General features: G+C 44.9%; 1 non-coding gene across 1 annotated transcript; it reads left to right on the top strand.

The window, feature by feature from the left end:
• Positions 1 to 7,264: 7,264 nt before the first annotated feature.
• LOC119373291 (uncharacterized) lies at positions 7,265 to 14,460 on the top strand. Its single transcript, XR_007417946.1, has 3 exons — positions 7,265 to 7,485; positions 10,196 to 10,285; positions 14,166 to 14,460. It is a non-coding gene; the product is annotated as an uncharacterized LOC119373291 (transcript).
• Positions 14,461 to 15,902: the final 1,442 nt, after the last annotated feature.

Consider the following 15,902-nt stretch of genomic DNA (forward strand, 5'->3'; position numbering starts at 1 on the left):
TTCCGCGGCCAACTATGCAGCCACGTATAACGACGCTCTTTGACGTTAATGTTTCCCACACGGAATGCAAAAACATACGAAATTCCCGGAGTAGCTCACCAGCAACGCTCGGTTGCTGGTGAGCTACTTTCTGGCATGACGCGTTTAAAAAAGCGACGAAGTACTTCTAGGGACCGTGGTACTGCTAAATATCCGGCCGCGCTCTGCATTCAACGCGCCTGCACCCAAAGCGCTTGGAAGGGATATGGCGGCGAGAGGTCACGTGATGCGAGTAAGCCAATCGCGTCGGCGGCGGCGCGCGGAAAACAGATGCGATACTCTGAAATTTTTCTAGTGACTCTAGTTTGACACAGTCCCATGTCCACCGAAAGCGTCCATGCATTTCTGTAAACCCTTGTCTACCTGCGCCCAAGCCTTTTACATTAAATATAGCGTCGTACAATTTGTTTCCTTAAAATACGTTTACGTGCTTTAACTCCTTTCAACCCAGCGTGACTACATTTCTGTCGAACTTTGCTGCTTTGACCACTCGAAAGTAGAAGCACGCCGACCAGCTTTTTGGAGCTTTTATTACTCGCGCGTAGATGGCGCAGCTAGTCTAGCGCTTGGCGGGGCGTCGTTTTACCTGTTTTACGCTATAATAAATATCTTTCGAATAGCGTTACGCTAGATTTTAGCGTGCGAAACACGCTAGCGCAAGCATTTTACGTTATACTAAAGCTGTCTTGTACGAATACCTCTTGTCGCCAGCGCTTCTCCAAACGCTGGTCGGGGCTTCCCGCTCTTGGGTTTGCAGTGGCTGAATATTGAAGGCACAGCGTCAGGAATCAACATTCCTTTTTTTCAGTTTCAACAGTATTTGGGCGAGAAGACACCGATCGTACATAAATTCGTCATCTTTAAAGTGCGCCGCGTAAAGTACCACGCTCTTCGATAGCTCCAATTCCTTTCGCCTCACTGTGATAACCCGCAGCTATTGGAGCTTTACGTTTTTTTTTTTTGGAACAGCGTGAAAGCTAGTCCCGTCTGTGACATACGTGTTCCACCAGCCTACGGCCCCGCATTTCGTCCTAAAAAAGAGCTGGCTTTTCGGAATTGGCCGCCCTTAGAGGAGCGTCGCGCAGAAAAAGAAGGGATTTGGCTGCAGGGAGTTCTGCTGGTTCTGCTCATGAGCGGCCGTGGACTGCTGCGACTTACGTCATGTCCGTTTGTGTCCGATGGGCCCGGGCACACCGCTAGGGCTCCACGTCGTCTACTAGCCGGTAATTAGAGCACCGAATATAAATGAAGTACGCGACTGCAAGATTTCTCACTGTGATTATCATTACTTCCCAACATATGCTACGCATTCTGAGGTAATTCTGTCCAAGTCAAATCTCCTTGCAGTTGGCCTTTAAGGTGCTCAACGACAGGGGAGCAATTGACCCTACGCTATTAGACCCGACCAATACGAGACATTCCTCCCTTCCGGTATTTAGTGGTCTGGCTATCTGCTCCTGTGTTGCCCTTCTCAGCCCTGCCAAGAAGAAAAAGACCCGGGAGTGTGTTGATTCGACTGGGGACACTTGACTCACTATACCACATAATAAAAGGAGAGACTGTATTTTGCGAACCGTGCGGGAAAAAGGACAATTGCGCGGCTATGTCCAACTGTTGGCGTTTTTGTGATATCATGAACAAGAACATTTTCTTTCCTGTCGTAGATACAGGTCCCGCACGTGTTTGTTTTGGAATTGTTTGCATTTATGTAAAAATTCATTGTGCCTGCACTTACGACGTTGGAGGCCTGAAACGTGTTTCGCCAGCCCATTCTTGGCGCCTAAAATGCACTTTTTTTAATGCTTAAAAATTAGGCCTCTAGCTATCACAGCAGGAATTCAGCTATTAACAGCACAGTCAAAAGAAGGGGAAGCAAGCGCCAAACTTGTTTTTCACTAAAAGGCACGTGCAGACACCGAAGGCACGAGCACTGGGAAGTCGCTGGTGTTTTGTTTTTTGCTGTGCTTCCAAAGGTAAAGGAACTGATAAATGAAATCGATCAAAATCGAATTTGCCGCCAGTGAAACAAAGCGCTTACGTTGACAAGATGCTCTACCAATGTACCTATATTGCTACGGCTATCCTCCCATCGATTTCGTAGACATTTGTGCATTACGTCGGTCAATAATGATAATAATTTCTGACGTTTTACGTGCAAAAGCTACTATATGATTATGAGGCACGCCGTACTGGAGAGCTCCGGAAATTTTAACCACATGTGGTTCTTAAAGGTGGGCATAAACTGAGCACGCAGGCCTCTTGCAAGTTCGACTCCATCAAAAGTGCGAACGCCGCGGGCGGTATTCGACCCGCGCCGTTTGGGTCAGCAGCCGAGCACCGTAACCACTGTACTACCGCGGCATCTTGTGCAGGCACCGCGGTGGTGAGTGGCGTAGCGAGGGGGTGGCACACCGGGCCAGTGCTACCTTCCCTCCTCCCCGAAACAAATTTCTGCCTAGGCTACTGGCGCTGGTTCTTAGGTATATTAGCCAACGCCACTCACAACCATCCGCTGCGATGGCTGAAGACATGGGGACTCGGAATTCTGCATTTGCAAGCTCGCGCTAGATTATTGCTGGTCGCATGACCTTTCCTAGTCAGTTTCGACAAGTTATCTTTTCTTGAACGATTGTGAACACCATTGCGGAAGCCTTGCCATTACATTCCGTGTAACTGTCGCCACGTGTTTTCGTCATCCCTGGCCGCTGATATAACGCACGTCACCTGCGTCGATGCTATTGAGGCGCCTGATAAGAGCCACTCACGCTAGATCAAACACGTGTACGTGATTCGATTAAAGCGCGATCGAAAATTACTCATCTGACGTGCTCAGAGGGCTTTCTTTTCCCAGAAGAGAATGTCTCAAGGTGACGGAGCAGCGGAGCTACTAAGAAAAGTAATGCAAGAATGGTTGTCTAAGGAGCCACTTCGGCAGCTTGCCACTTTTTGAAATACAGCACCGATAACAATGAAACGCTGACAGCATTGCTCAACTCCCGATAAAAAGGAAACGTTGCATTGCCTAATCGTAATTAAAGCTACAAGACGCATCGAAACATGACCCTGAATTTCACCTGAAGCACTTTCGCTTAACTAATCACTATCACCAACGCACCGCCACATACACTGTACCTTAGGGACGCGCCAAAAAAAAAAAAAAAAAGAAAGAAAAAACCTCTAGCGCAGTGTCGATATTTCCGACCGAAAATATCGTGATTAAGACTGTGTAATAAAGGTGAAATTTGCTATCAGTACCGACCATAGGAGATCTGCAATTTACTCTGAATATTTTTGTCCTACATTTTGCCGTACCTAAGCGTCTTAGGTTCTATGCCGGTAAGCTTGAACACGTGGGTGCGTTTTTGGGCCGCACCAACGTGATTTACGAAACGCCAATGCTTTGTGCCAGAATTTCCGAATGTTTAAGAACACCCCAGTAAATAGGTTTAGGTGCACGTTAAAGAAAGCGTTTGCTCAATTTTTACCCAAATTCTGCCTGCACGGCGTCCCTCATAATCATCTGTTGCCTGTGACATGTGTAGTCGAAGAATTTGATATCAGTTAAATTATTGGAAATCTAATGGTGAGGCACGTTTTACATTTTTTGTTGTATTTTCTTAGTGCCTTGTAACCACGAATCGGAACGGCGAGGAGTAAGAAAAACATTTTTTTTTTCCTACACCGTGCGTACGGTGCTTTATAAACATGTGTGGCACTTTCCTTCTTTTAAATACGAGTTCCGGCTGTTTTGGGTGTGCCGGACTTTTTTAGTCCTCTATATTTGCATAACTGCTTTGTCAGTTATCAATATCACATATTTCTTTGAAGCATGGCCTCTACTGTTTGGTATTTCCGGCTTAAATTACGCCTTTTGAAGCTACAACTGAGTTATTTTTCACTTATTCTGATTTGCATACATAGCTAAAATGCTGGCCCAACCAGACTGCATAAACATGGTTACATTGGATGGTCGCAAGTTATGTGGTACCTTTGGTACCCTTTGCGGACTGGAATATTCTCACGCGGAATGCATTTTTTAATTGCGCTCTTTATTAAGGCGAAAACCTTAGATGCTTCATCAAACCCAAAAATTGACCGTCGGCTTCAATTGGCGGTGGCGCCAACGATACTAATGAAAGAAACCATAACGTGGGAGTATCCGGGTGGCGCGGGGCAACCTCTGCGTCTGCACTGGCTCTTATGGCACATTCGGCTTGTGGTTTTCGAGCGCTCCGCAGGCGCTGAAAAAAGTGTGTAAAATAGCAACTAACCATTGCTACTAACATTATCGGGTCAAAACATGATCAGCAAGGAGAAAGATGACTTGCATACGTGCTTGTTCTCGTTGAAAAGGTTTAAAGCTGTTGAATTCAACAGTTTCAAACACAGTCAGAGCGCTCTCAAACGACCAGTCGAATGTACCATTAATAAAGTTGTACTCTCTTTCTCTCAACACGTGATCACTCCATCACATGACGTCAAATATCGCCACAATATGTGAAGTCACTATGACGTCACATCACGCGACGTCATGTCATGACGTCATCCCCTGACATCATCGTTTTGTGAAGGGTGGGCCGATAACGCAGACAATGCAAAACCAGGTGAGGTAGAGAAAGCTTGCAATGTCTCCCATCCTGGAGGCAGCGCCAAGCCACGTTGGTGCAAACAGTTTTCGGAGGGGGGCAGGAAAGGAACAATACATCGACTGAGAAAAAGAAAGAAGAGGGCTTTCGCCTTCGAGTCGTCTTGTGCGAATGCAAAAGGGACCGTGTGAGTTTTTTTGGGCTCCTTTGAATGAAACTTGCTTGACAGGGCAAGTACCTATGAGAACGCCCGTTAAAATTTTGCGCTGTTTATCGATTGTGTTGACACAGTGGAATCCCCTAAAGGTAATTGCAGGCAAAAGCAGCATCCCTTGTTCATAGGGTATCCCACATATCTCGTGCCACGCAGCTTTTTTTTTTAAATTTAGTTATTTTGTTTTCTAGTTACACAAGAAATGGCTGTGCAAAAATTGTTTTACTCCTAATAGAAAGAAGAGCCGCATAATCTGCGAGTTTTAGTGACTTTTTCTTTGTTTACGCTTCACTAAAGTTAGCTGGGATGGTCTGTATATGTTACGTCACATCGTCTTTTTTTTTGTAGCTGTGCTACGTAGCGGGCTCATGTGTGACCTTTTTGTTCATGCCACAATATAAAATGTGCATTGAAACTTTTTCCCGGATCAGGAAGATGGTTAATGCGCAGGTAAACGTCCTGCCCGGAACGTAATTGACGTCAGAATGAGATAAGGCTTGGCCTTTTGTTGTCAGCAGAACGTTCGAGATGAAAGAGTACCGGTGTCTTCTTCAAGATCACTCTAGAGTTCTTATAAGTGGGCCTGGGTCACGTTATCGGTCTGTCGCCTAGCTCTTCTAGGCAATATCATTGTCACGGTCGGGACATCCCACAAGTGTGCGCGCACCGTACATTGACAGGCTATGAAGTTGGCACTCTCCTTGACCCTCGTATTTGCTACGGCTGGTGAGTAAACTTAGCGGTGATTTCGTGTATTCGTTGTTAGGTTTCATTCTGGCAGTTTTCACTGCCTTTGTATTTAAACCCGTATTTTCCGCGATAGTGTGAGATAGTTTTTTGGGGATTAAAATGCAAGCATCCCAATCAACTCGTTTGTACCCTCCATGAAAGAGTGTCAGTAAACATAACCTGAAAGCAATGTCACCCTTGCCGTTTGTTACCACGTTTATTCCCATGAGAAAAACAAGGGTATGAACATTTCAAAGTGAGTTTGGATGTTTTTCAGTCTCTGAATACGGAGAGCTTCAGACAAACATACTTATTGCTGGCAATACGTACGAGACGTCAGTCTTAGAATTGTCACGGCAGTGTCTATTTTTTGCAGTTTGGTAGCTAACAATGTACACCGACGTGCGACTATTAAAAAAAATGTATGTCGTGTGCTGCTCAGTGAACTTATTAAACACGTATAAACTCAATGTTTTGTTCTGTGGATGCAGGTTTAAGAGACTAGAGTAATATATATTGATCTGGCGGCGTGTCACAAGTGTTCAGAGTGTGTAACATTATGTGCTCGCCTTCGTCCCTAACATGTCCATAGAAGGTTCGCGACAGTTATCTCACTTTAAAGTACTGCAATCTAATACATTGAATTGCCTTAAGGTTCACTTAGGTCCACAATGCAAAAGTATTAAAGGTATTTCAGGTCACAGGGGCGACTTTTTTCTGTGGTTGTCATTTAAACGGTTAACGTAGCACGAAATAGGCACCAAAGGAAACAACGTAAAATACACATAAATAGCCTTTCCCACTAAAAATTTTGTATGGTGCTTTATAGGCTGTTAAATTTAACCCTTATGCGGAATATTCCGTCAGCGTTTTGTTTGTGCGTTTTTGTGAAGTAATACCCGGGAGAGCAGGGATTAAGCGACGTATAATCCCAATTTCTTTGAGCAATAATTATAATCATCGATATTTTTGTGATATCAACACAGCGATATTCACATTGATATTCAGAGAGAATAATTTCGAACTTTAGTGTAATCTACTGCAAAAATCTGCAACGAGCTCGCGCTGAAAATTCTATGATAAAATTCTGTAGTATTCAGCTCCAACAAACGATGCGTTGATCGCTTTGGCATACAATGCTGATAAAGCCTGATGAAGTGTTGTGATCGATGTCTAATCCACGTCCATTAATTCGAGACATCAGAGAGCTTCTCATTATTCTCGGTAATGCTGCCTAAGGCCCATACAGCTATTTGTAGTGGCCTCGATTGTTCAGTGGTTACGGTACTGGGTTGCTGATACGTATGTCGCGGGTTCGATTCTGGGAGCGGAGGTCGGATATCAATAGAAGCGAAGTGCTAGAGACCCGTGTACTGCACGATTTCACTGGTCGTTAGACAAGCTTGGGTGGTCAAACTTATCCGGAACCCTCCATTACGGCGTCTCTCATAGGCGTCGTCGCTTTGGTTAATAAGACCCACAAGCCCACCCGCCAACAAACCATTTATTTGCTCTGGTATATATGTTCTCGAAGTTCTAGTACAATCCGAAGCCAATTATAACAGCACACTGCCTAGCTTATAATATTGCGGGAGACCCAAGGAGGATTTTGTTTTTCCTTGAGCTCATTTAAGATGCCGTGCTCTTTTCATGGAAGCCCTCTTCTGTATAAATGTGTTTCGAGCGTTTCAGCCTCATGCACTCGCTGCTAAGCGTTCCATGTTGCAGCACTCGGTGATTTTGAAACCAAGTGCAAGCCAGCGGCTGATCGTGGACCCTGCAGTGGCCGCATTCCGTTGTGGGCTTTCAACGTCACAAAAGGCCGATGTCAGCGATTCTACTACGGCGGTTGTGACGGGAACGAGAACAAGCACTACACGAGGAGCCAATGCGAATCGACCTGCGTTATTTCGGATGGTAGGGTATTTTTCGTCATTATCAAATTTACAGAAGACTCGTACTCCACGACATCAGGCAGCCAGCGCTCAGGGTTGTCTGTGTCGTTAACAACTGTGCATTTCCCGTTAAGCGTGGCTGAGTATCTCATTAAGATTATCTAAGGTGTCAGCAAAATTACTTGAAGTATGAGCCTATCCGCGTTTCATAAAACTTATGCAACCGCATATCTTTGTTTCGTAAGCTTATTTCATGTATCAACTACGATTATGTCATCTCGTGGTTGTAGATTGGTCAAAATTTCCGAAGTTCTCCGCTCCGGCGTCTATAATATTCATATCGTCATTTCGGGACGTAAGAACTCACCAACTGTTAATTATTATTTGTGTGATGATTATAGAAAGTTTTTTTTTACTTCCTTTATGTAAGATCAATTTTTGACTAGGCTTGCGTTATTTTTTGGAACCTGGCTCAATAGCACATTGCAGAAACAAAATAAAAGGTTCAAAAGCTGGCATCCCAATTGGCTAGAAATAACTACAGCTCCTTCGCCGCTATCTCGGAAGTGAAGGATATGTTGTGTTTGGGAACGGCACAACCGAGAATACTGAAGCTTCGATTAATTTTTCCGCATAGCATACATTGAATTCAAAGAGTAATCCGCAGAGCGGAATGCGTACTTGTACAAACATATCGTTCTAAACATTGTCAACAAATGCATAACATACAAGAATAATCATTAAAGATCGGTGGTTTTGCTAACAACTTACTTTCAAAGACAATTAGAAAATGGCATCAACTCTCTGGAGAAACGTTAAGAGTTTTTATTGCGATAGCAATTATATGGACAGTCTCGGCTGGATTTTGCCGTCGCCGCCGTCATGCACCGTATATGTATATGTATATATATAAAAGCCCCAAAGAAAAATAATTCAGGAAAATGCTTCCGAAGCGCGGAATCGAACCAGGGACGTCTTCCTCCGCAGCGAGTGGCGCTAGCCACTACGCCACGAAAGGCAGATCCTCCACGTATGTAACGTCGAGCGTTATATACACATCCTTCACCGCTGGGCGGACTCAGAGACGGCTGCGCTTATAAGCGTTTCTTCATTACCAGCGAGATGGCGTTAGGAGCGCGACAGGTGCATTGAAAAGTCGTCGGCGAGCTCGCTCGCTTCTTCTTATACTTGCGCAGGAAGAACCTTGCCCTTCCGCTGTCTGCTCGCGCGGTTTTCTTGTCCTGAGGGGAAGAGGGGTGTTTCACGCTTTCACCGTGATGTCCGCGCTCATGTTACGGAGCGTACGAAAGCCACTTGAGCTCAAGGGACGCCGCTAAACGAACAAACAGAAGATGAGCGCGAACTATCAAGTGTCACAGCTCAATACTTGAAGCACGCTAGTTTCCTTCGCTGCGTCGGCCGCCTTTGCGCTGTTCAAACTGAGAGTATCCATTGGCGAGCCTCACTTCATACAGCATTAGTTTCTTGCTATCGCATTCATTGTTTCGGCCTTGCGGCAAATCTGTGACTTTTTTTTTGTTTTTCTCATCGTTGGGACTTGTAACATGTGTATCACAACTTTTACATCTGCTTGCCATTTCCTATTGTACTGAATGTGTGATGGTAGGCTATTATTCTTATGAGTTAGTACTGTTATATTCTGCGTTGTTGAGCTTTCTATCGTAGACATGTAACTAAACTATGCCAGCTTTGTATGTACACCCCCTGCAGTAATGCCATTACAGCGTTACAGTAATTGTAAACCAATAGCGAAATAAGAGGCCGTGCATCAGCAGCGCACATTCGAACCGCGGAATATGGAAACGTCGCCCATGTTTCGAGATTAGTCACGGCAGTCAAACTTTATGCAGTAAAGTTTGTAGCAAACATGTCAACTCATTCAGTGTCACGTTGGTATCTTGAGTACAAATTAATAGAACAAATACTCAAGTAGCTGCGCGCACCACATTCCATCTGGTATTGTGCTCCAGAAGCACTCTGCCTTATGCAAGCTTTCAAGACTACTTCCTAATTTTGCGAAGTACCAGTAGAAAGACTAATCAAGTCAAGGGCCATGCAGCTGCGAAAAATTACTAGAAGTTCTTGTTTAAATTAATCGCGCTTAATAGCTCATGTTTAAAGCAAAAACCTTTTAAGCGCACATAAAACGAGGACATAAGAACTAAGAATTTGACAGAACAGCGCTTAACTCACAACTGAATTTTTATTGAACAAAATAACAGAAACCGAGATACTGTTGAGGCATAAGGATCAGGCAACACGTGAAATAGTGGAGGCGTTTCATATTAGAAAAAGGGGCCGTGACTGTGTTAGCTATCCATCCATCACATTACAGGTTAAGGAGTTTGACTTTCTTGATAAGTGAAGATTGTTAATTGCACTATGCTGTTATCATTGTCCTGGTTCTGAAGGCAGTTAGGCCTCTTGTTATACTACGCATGTGCTATTGGTTCTCGTGTGCTTTTAAATGTTATTCTGTTCAATAAAAATTCAGTTGTGAGTTAAGCGCTGTCCTGTCAAATTCTTAGTTCTTCTGTCCTCGTTTTATGTGTGCTTAAAAAGCTTTTGCTTTAAACATGAATATTCACCAACCAGTCCATCTCGCCGTCTTGTTGCTTAATAGCTATCTGTGATGGTCAATTACCAGGTATAACAGCGTATACGGAATCGATTACGCTCTTCAGACAGCGCATGACTTGTTTTACTTCCAGCTTCTAGAAATGGGGGAAGGCCGGAAGAGCTGCGGGAATACAGCAACGATCTTGTACCCGTCCCCGAAGTGCCTAGCCTTATGTGGTCCGGTACGTAGCCAAACTCTTTTACTCACCTTTCAATGATCACATCGCCAGGTATCGTGTATTTGCTTTTGATGGGCATTGTTCTGGTACGATATTGGGACATAGAGATGCGAAGTCGTAACTTCGTTTCTCCTCTTTAATATTGAATAGTCTTAAAATGAGGATGCTGGCAACCCGTGCAACCACACTAGCGCTAACCTCAAGAATACGAAGCAGTAATGAGGGAGCATCCTCCCGTGAACGCTTATGATACTTTAGTATATGTACCTATTTGTCAGAAACATTTGACTGAGGTAACGGCTCAGTGAACCTTTGCCCAAGTCACAGAGAACTTGAAAGAAGCAATGTTTAGCCCCCCTCCCCCCCCCCCCCAAAAAAAAAATGCACGCACTAATGGTCTAATTGGCGTGCATTTGGTAGCACAAGTTTCAACGCTATGACATAGCACACCATATTGCTTGTATATTAAACACGTCTATATTAAGGGCTTTAATAAACGACTAATTGACCACGTGCTGCTTTACCCCTTTTCCTTGCTTTGGGCGCCCAAAAATTCATATGTGCGCATCACTTTCGCAAATCTTGTTACAATGCTCATCCTCGCTCGGTAACAAGACAAGCCAATCAAGTGCCACATGTTCTGTTGTCCTAGTTGTTTCCTTCGGAAGAGGATTGACAATTTTGACCGTGTAGTCAGAGTGAGAGAGAGATAGAATAAACGTTTATGGTGAGCCAGCGCACAAGGAAAATGTTTCGTCTGCGTTGTGAATGGCAGCTGTAGATTTTTAGCCAAGGAAAAGGGGCAATTCTTAAAGGGAGAATTTTAATAAAATGTTCTTTACATTTTGATGATTTCTAGAAAGTAAACTGTCTAGGGTTTAATAACCTTACTCTGAGCCCGCCGGCAACGACTGAAGAAGTGGAATTATTGTAGGGTGCTGTTTTTTATTCACTGTTTGTAGCTTCAATGCTGTGCTCGCTAAGCTGTTTAAAAGAAGTATTGAGGAATAAACGTTACCATGGTAGACCCAATATAAGATGATGCACAGGAGGCCTTATTGGGAGATTTCATATCTTCAACAACAATATCCCCTCGAGGCGCAACGTCCACGTATGGGAAAGCATCACTTTATAGCTAACGCTGTTATTAGATCACAACGGCCGTTTTTGGCACCGTAGTTGTCCGCCGCCGCCACCGGTGCCCGTAACCGCTATTGCGCGAAATAAAAACAAAAAGAAATAGTAAAAAGAATCCAGAGTGCACAGAGGTTCGAACCTTTGCCATCTGCGTGGGAACCCAGTATTCCATCTCACAGCCATGCCGGAGCTTGAAACTGCTTTTAAAAACAATTGGCCGCGCATCTGCGTGCTTCGCTGCAAATGTCGTCCAAAGACGATAGTAGAGGCACTGCGTGAGATATGGATGCCATCTGGCAATACGTCGGGAAACATGAGTGCTGTGTTGCGGGCTGGTAGTCCCGGTGCAGCGTCAGGTGAAGACCGGTGGTGACCAACGCGACCGGCGGGGACGCCAGCCAGCCCGAACACGCGGTATGGCGCGAAGCGCCGAAGCAGAAGAAACGTCCGTACTCAACGAGTACTCTCCCAAGGAGGTTAAAAGACCTCCTTGTACTCTCCACACACTTTTATTTACACGTCGCCTGGGTAAAACAGGAATGCCAGAGCGGTGCCCCATGGCATTCGTATAGTGCAATACTGAACCGAAACCGAAACACAACAATGAGCTCGTGCAGAGGCCACGGAGGAAAGCAAGTTTCAGCGAAGTTGCATTTTCAGCGCAGCTTAAGAAACTAGGGTCTCTAGAATTATGTATCTATGTATTTTGTATTACAGGAACACATCACCTAATACTTACCTAGCGATGTTGCGCCTCAGACATGCGTAATGTTTGCTTTTTGATCAACAATGTACACAAGTATGAACCTAGTCAGCCGTTCAAGATGGCTGGCCCTTGGGCAAGTGGTTCAACTTTGGCCGGGTGTCTGAATCGAGTGACGTGCCAACAAACAGAAAGACAGACAGACTAAAATTTCTGCGTTTAAGTTCCCCAAGAAAGACTATCGTCTTTAAAAGACCCTATACAAGCTTCATGTCGGCAAGGAACCACATTAACATATGTAATGAAGTGTGGTATAGAAGAGTAAAATAATAACAACCAGGCGTCACAAAATGCGAATTGTGCAACGAGTGGGTTGTTGAATTCTTCCAACCCATTACAAAGGGCTCTGCCAAAATTCTTCATTGTCATCAGCCACAGCATCAATGAAGTGCACATAATTCATTACAGGTTTTTAGTGGCTACCACGGTTCTCCGCAGAATGACAAAATATTTCACAGTGGCTACTTCCGTACTTCCGTACTTTCCGTACTTCCGTACTGTCTGAGCGCGCTTTGCTCAGACATTGCCAGCTTAGATCACATGCTCTGGCGGTGCCCTGCGTTACGGGTTGAAAACGTTAGATCGTCAAAGTGGGATGCTGCGCTAAGCATTACGGATTTAAGGATGCAGCTATGGGCAGTCCAACGGGCCCACGACGTGGCGGACAGGTTAGGCCTATCTGTCCCGACGTGGGAGCGGCCCGCTACGTGCTAGTTCACGCCCCGATGGACATATTTCCATACCATACCATACTTCCGTACTTCACAAAAATTATGATGATTTATAGCGTAGTGGGATCCTCGCAAGTGCACTGCGATTGGTTACCAAGGAAGCCCATAAGGCTCCCATGATGCATTTCCTCAGGGTCTCAATGAAGTTAATTTCCTCTTTCTATCTCTTTCTCATGTTAGCGTATGTTATAAAGCGTGGTGGGAGAGTGAAATAACGATCGGGCGTCACACAATGCCAATTACGTAACTAGTGGGTCCGTTAAAGCTTCCAACCCATTACAAAAGGCTCAGTCCTAATTCTTCATCATCATCAGCCGTCGCATCAAGAAACTACACATTTCGTACCTCGCTTCTCCGCAGAAGGACGAGTAATGTCGTGGTGGGTATTTCCGAACTTCACAAAAACTATGATTTGTGGCGTAGTGGGTACGTTGCTCGTCTACGTGTATTAGTAGCCACAGGAGAGTTTATAACGGGCTCTAGAAATGCCGCTCGTCCAGCTTTCGCTGTGACTGTGCTGCGCTTTCCGCGCAGGCCTGGCGTTTTTTTTTTTTTTTGCCAGTTCTATGGACTTGTGGACAATAATGAGCAAGATACGTTGCGAATAGGGTGAATGGAGACTTGCCCATAACCACTCTATCTTTCCTTGACATCACTGAGCTGAGCATGACTGCAACCGATCAATTTAGCGAACACACTACAAAGTTCGACGGCTCGGTCAACGTGCCGCCTTGTGCAATGTCATGCGTCAGAAATATTATTTTGTTTTGATTTAAATGAATACCAGCAAAAACAAATTGCGCATGCAATTTGAGCCTGCGATTTCATTCCTTTCATGTAAAAGTGAACATAACTGACTTCAGAGCAATTAAATACTGAGGTATACCTTAATGAGGATTAAATGCTAAAACTCGCAGAAAACTTACTTCATTTTATTTCTTGGCATGTAATATCGAGTGCCGTAGAATTATGTAGTGCGAATATGACCCACCTTGAGACAGTCGTGGATAATTCGCCCCTAAAGGGGATATCCAAGTGCAGTCACGAAAGATCTTCCATCACTATTAACTGGCGGTAAACGAACTTGACCAGTGTGCTTAGTAGATGAAGAATAAAACAGCGCTCAAGACGCAACGGGATTAGGACCACCAGAAAAGATGTAAATGAAAACGTGAAATGATTATGCTAATCATAGTCATACTCGTCGATAGTTCTTACGATTAACGCTCGTTCTCTTTCTTCCTGGTTCCAGTGCTCACTAACCCTGCCTGCCTCCTTCCGCCCGACCGAGGCATGTGTTCCGGCTATCTCTATCGCTTCTTCTACGACGCCACCTTCAGAACATGTCAGGGCTTCGTCTACGGTGGTTGTGGCGGCAATTCAAATAACTTCGCCAGCCTCGACCAGTGTTACGAAGCCTGCAGTCCGAGGCAACGCCTGCTACCACACACGTAATGCCGCCGGACTCATTGCCAACTGTGCCGTTCTAACATTTATTGGACATGCTCGCAAGTCGAATAAAGTACCCGACATCATGAAAAAATACCCCACCAGAAAGCAAGGCCCGGTGAAAATTTTTTGTCCCCGAAAACCGTCACCCAGGTTCACTTTATTCAGCGACGTGATAACAGATTGATGGTCAGCGACGCTTACGTCGGATTGTGCCTCAAAAATAGGCGAATTATCAGATATTGATAAAAAAACTTGTGATTATAAATATTTATTGCGATATGTGCGTACATACGAATGCAATGGTAGTTCACTATATTCCAGGTATAGAGTGCAACCTGTCACACCGGCATATGTGGTGGTCTACGCGAGAGATAACTGTTAAAACCTTTCGTTTGCTCTTTATGTACGTTAATCGAACGCTGGCTCACGCAAACACTTTTCCTACCATTGATATGCCATCTGGGCCTCAACCATTGCACCAGTGGTTCTCAAATGGGGATCTGCAAAGGCATTTTTTCGGGGTTCGCGAAACCCATACTCGAAAAAACAACATCGTTATTTGGAAGCGCACTATGTTCCGTGACGACGGCGCCTTCTGATTTTCTTTGTATGCTTCACTGCATAATATTTTTGCATTGCGGCGGAGCTGACATATATTTCCCCTTCTCCGTGAATTGGCTGTAAATCTTTTGTTGCAATTTTCTACGACATACGAACGCGAGCATAATTTTTCTAGGTTTACATACATTTGAAGACCGCACAAATGATTGAGAGCGGTTGAAATCAAATTGGCGTGGCATATTAGCTTGACCATTCTTTACCAGAAAGAAGTAAAATGCACATATTTAACGCTGCATGTTGTGTTAAGTGATGACCTCCCCCCTCCCCCTCATTTTTTTCGCTCGCTGCAAGGGGTCCCTGATCGGTCCGCAAGGCGTCCGCGAAGCATCCATGGCTTAGAACCACTGCATTACACTGTTTTATTGCGATAGCAATTATATGGACACTCTCGGCTGGATTTTGCCGTCGCCGTCGCCGCCGTCATGCACCGTATATGTATAAGTATGTATATATATATAAAAGCCCCAAAGAAATATAATTCAGAAAAATGCTTCCTAAGCGCGGAATCGAACCAAGGACCTCTTGCTCCGCAGCGAGTAGCGCTAGCCACTACGCCACGAAACGCAGGTCCTCCACGTAGGTAACGGCGAGCGTTATATACACACCCTTTACCGCTGGGTGGACTCAGAGACGGCTGCGCTTATAAGCGTTTCTTCATTACCAGCGAGATGGCGTTAGGAGCGCCACAGGCGCATTTAAAAGTCGTCGGCGAGCTCGCTCGCTTCTTCTTATACTTGCGTAGGGAGAACCTTGCCCTTCCGCTGTCTGCTCACGCGGTTTTCTTGTGCTGAGGGGAAGAGGGATGTTTCACGCTTTCACCGAGATGTCCGCGCTCATGTTACGGAGCGTACGAAAGCCACTCGAGCTCAAGGGACGCCGCTAAACGAACAAACAGAAGATGAGCAAGAACTATCAA

Source organism: Rhipicephalus sanguineus, chromosome 11 (assembly GCF_013339695.2).
Source record: "Rhipicephalus sanguineus isolate Rsan-2018 chromosome 11, BIME_Rsan_1.4, whole genome shotgun sequence".
Taxonomy (NCBI): Eukaryota; Metazoa; Arthropoda; class Arachnida; order Ixodida; family Ixodidae; genus Rhipicephalus; species Rhipicephalus sanguineus.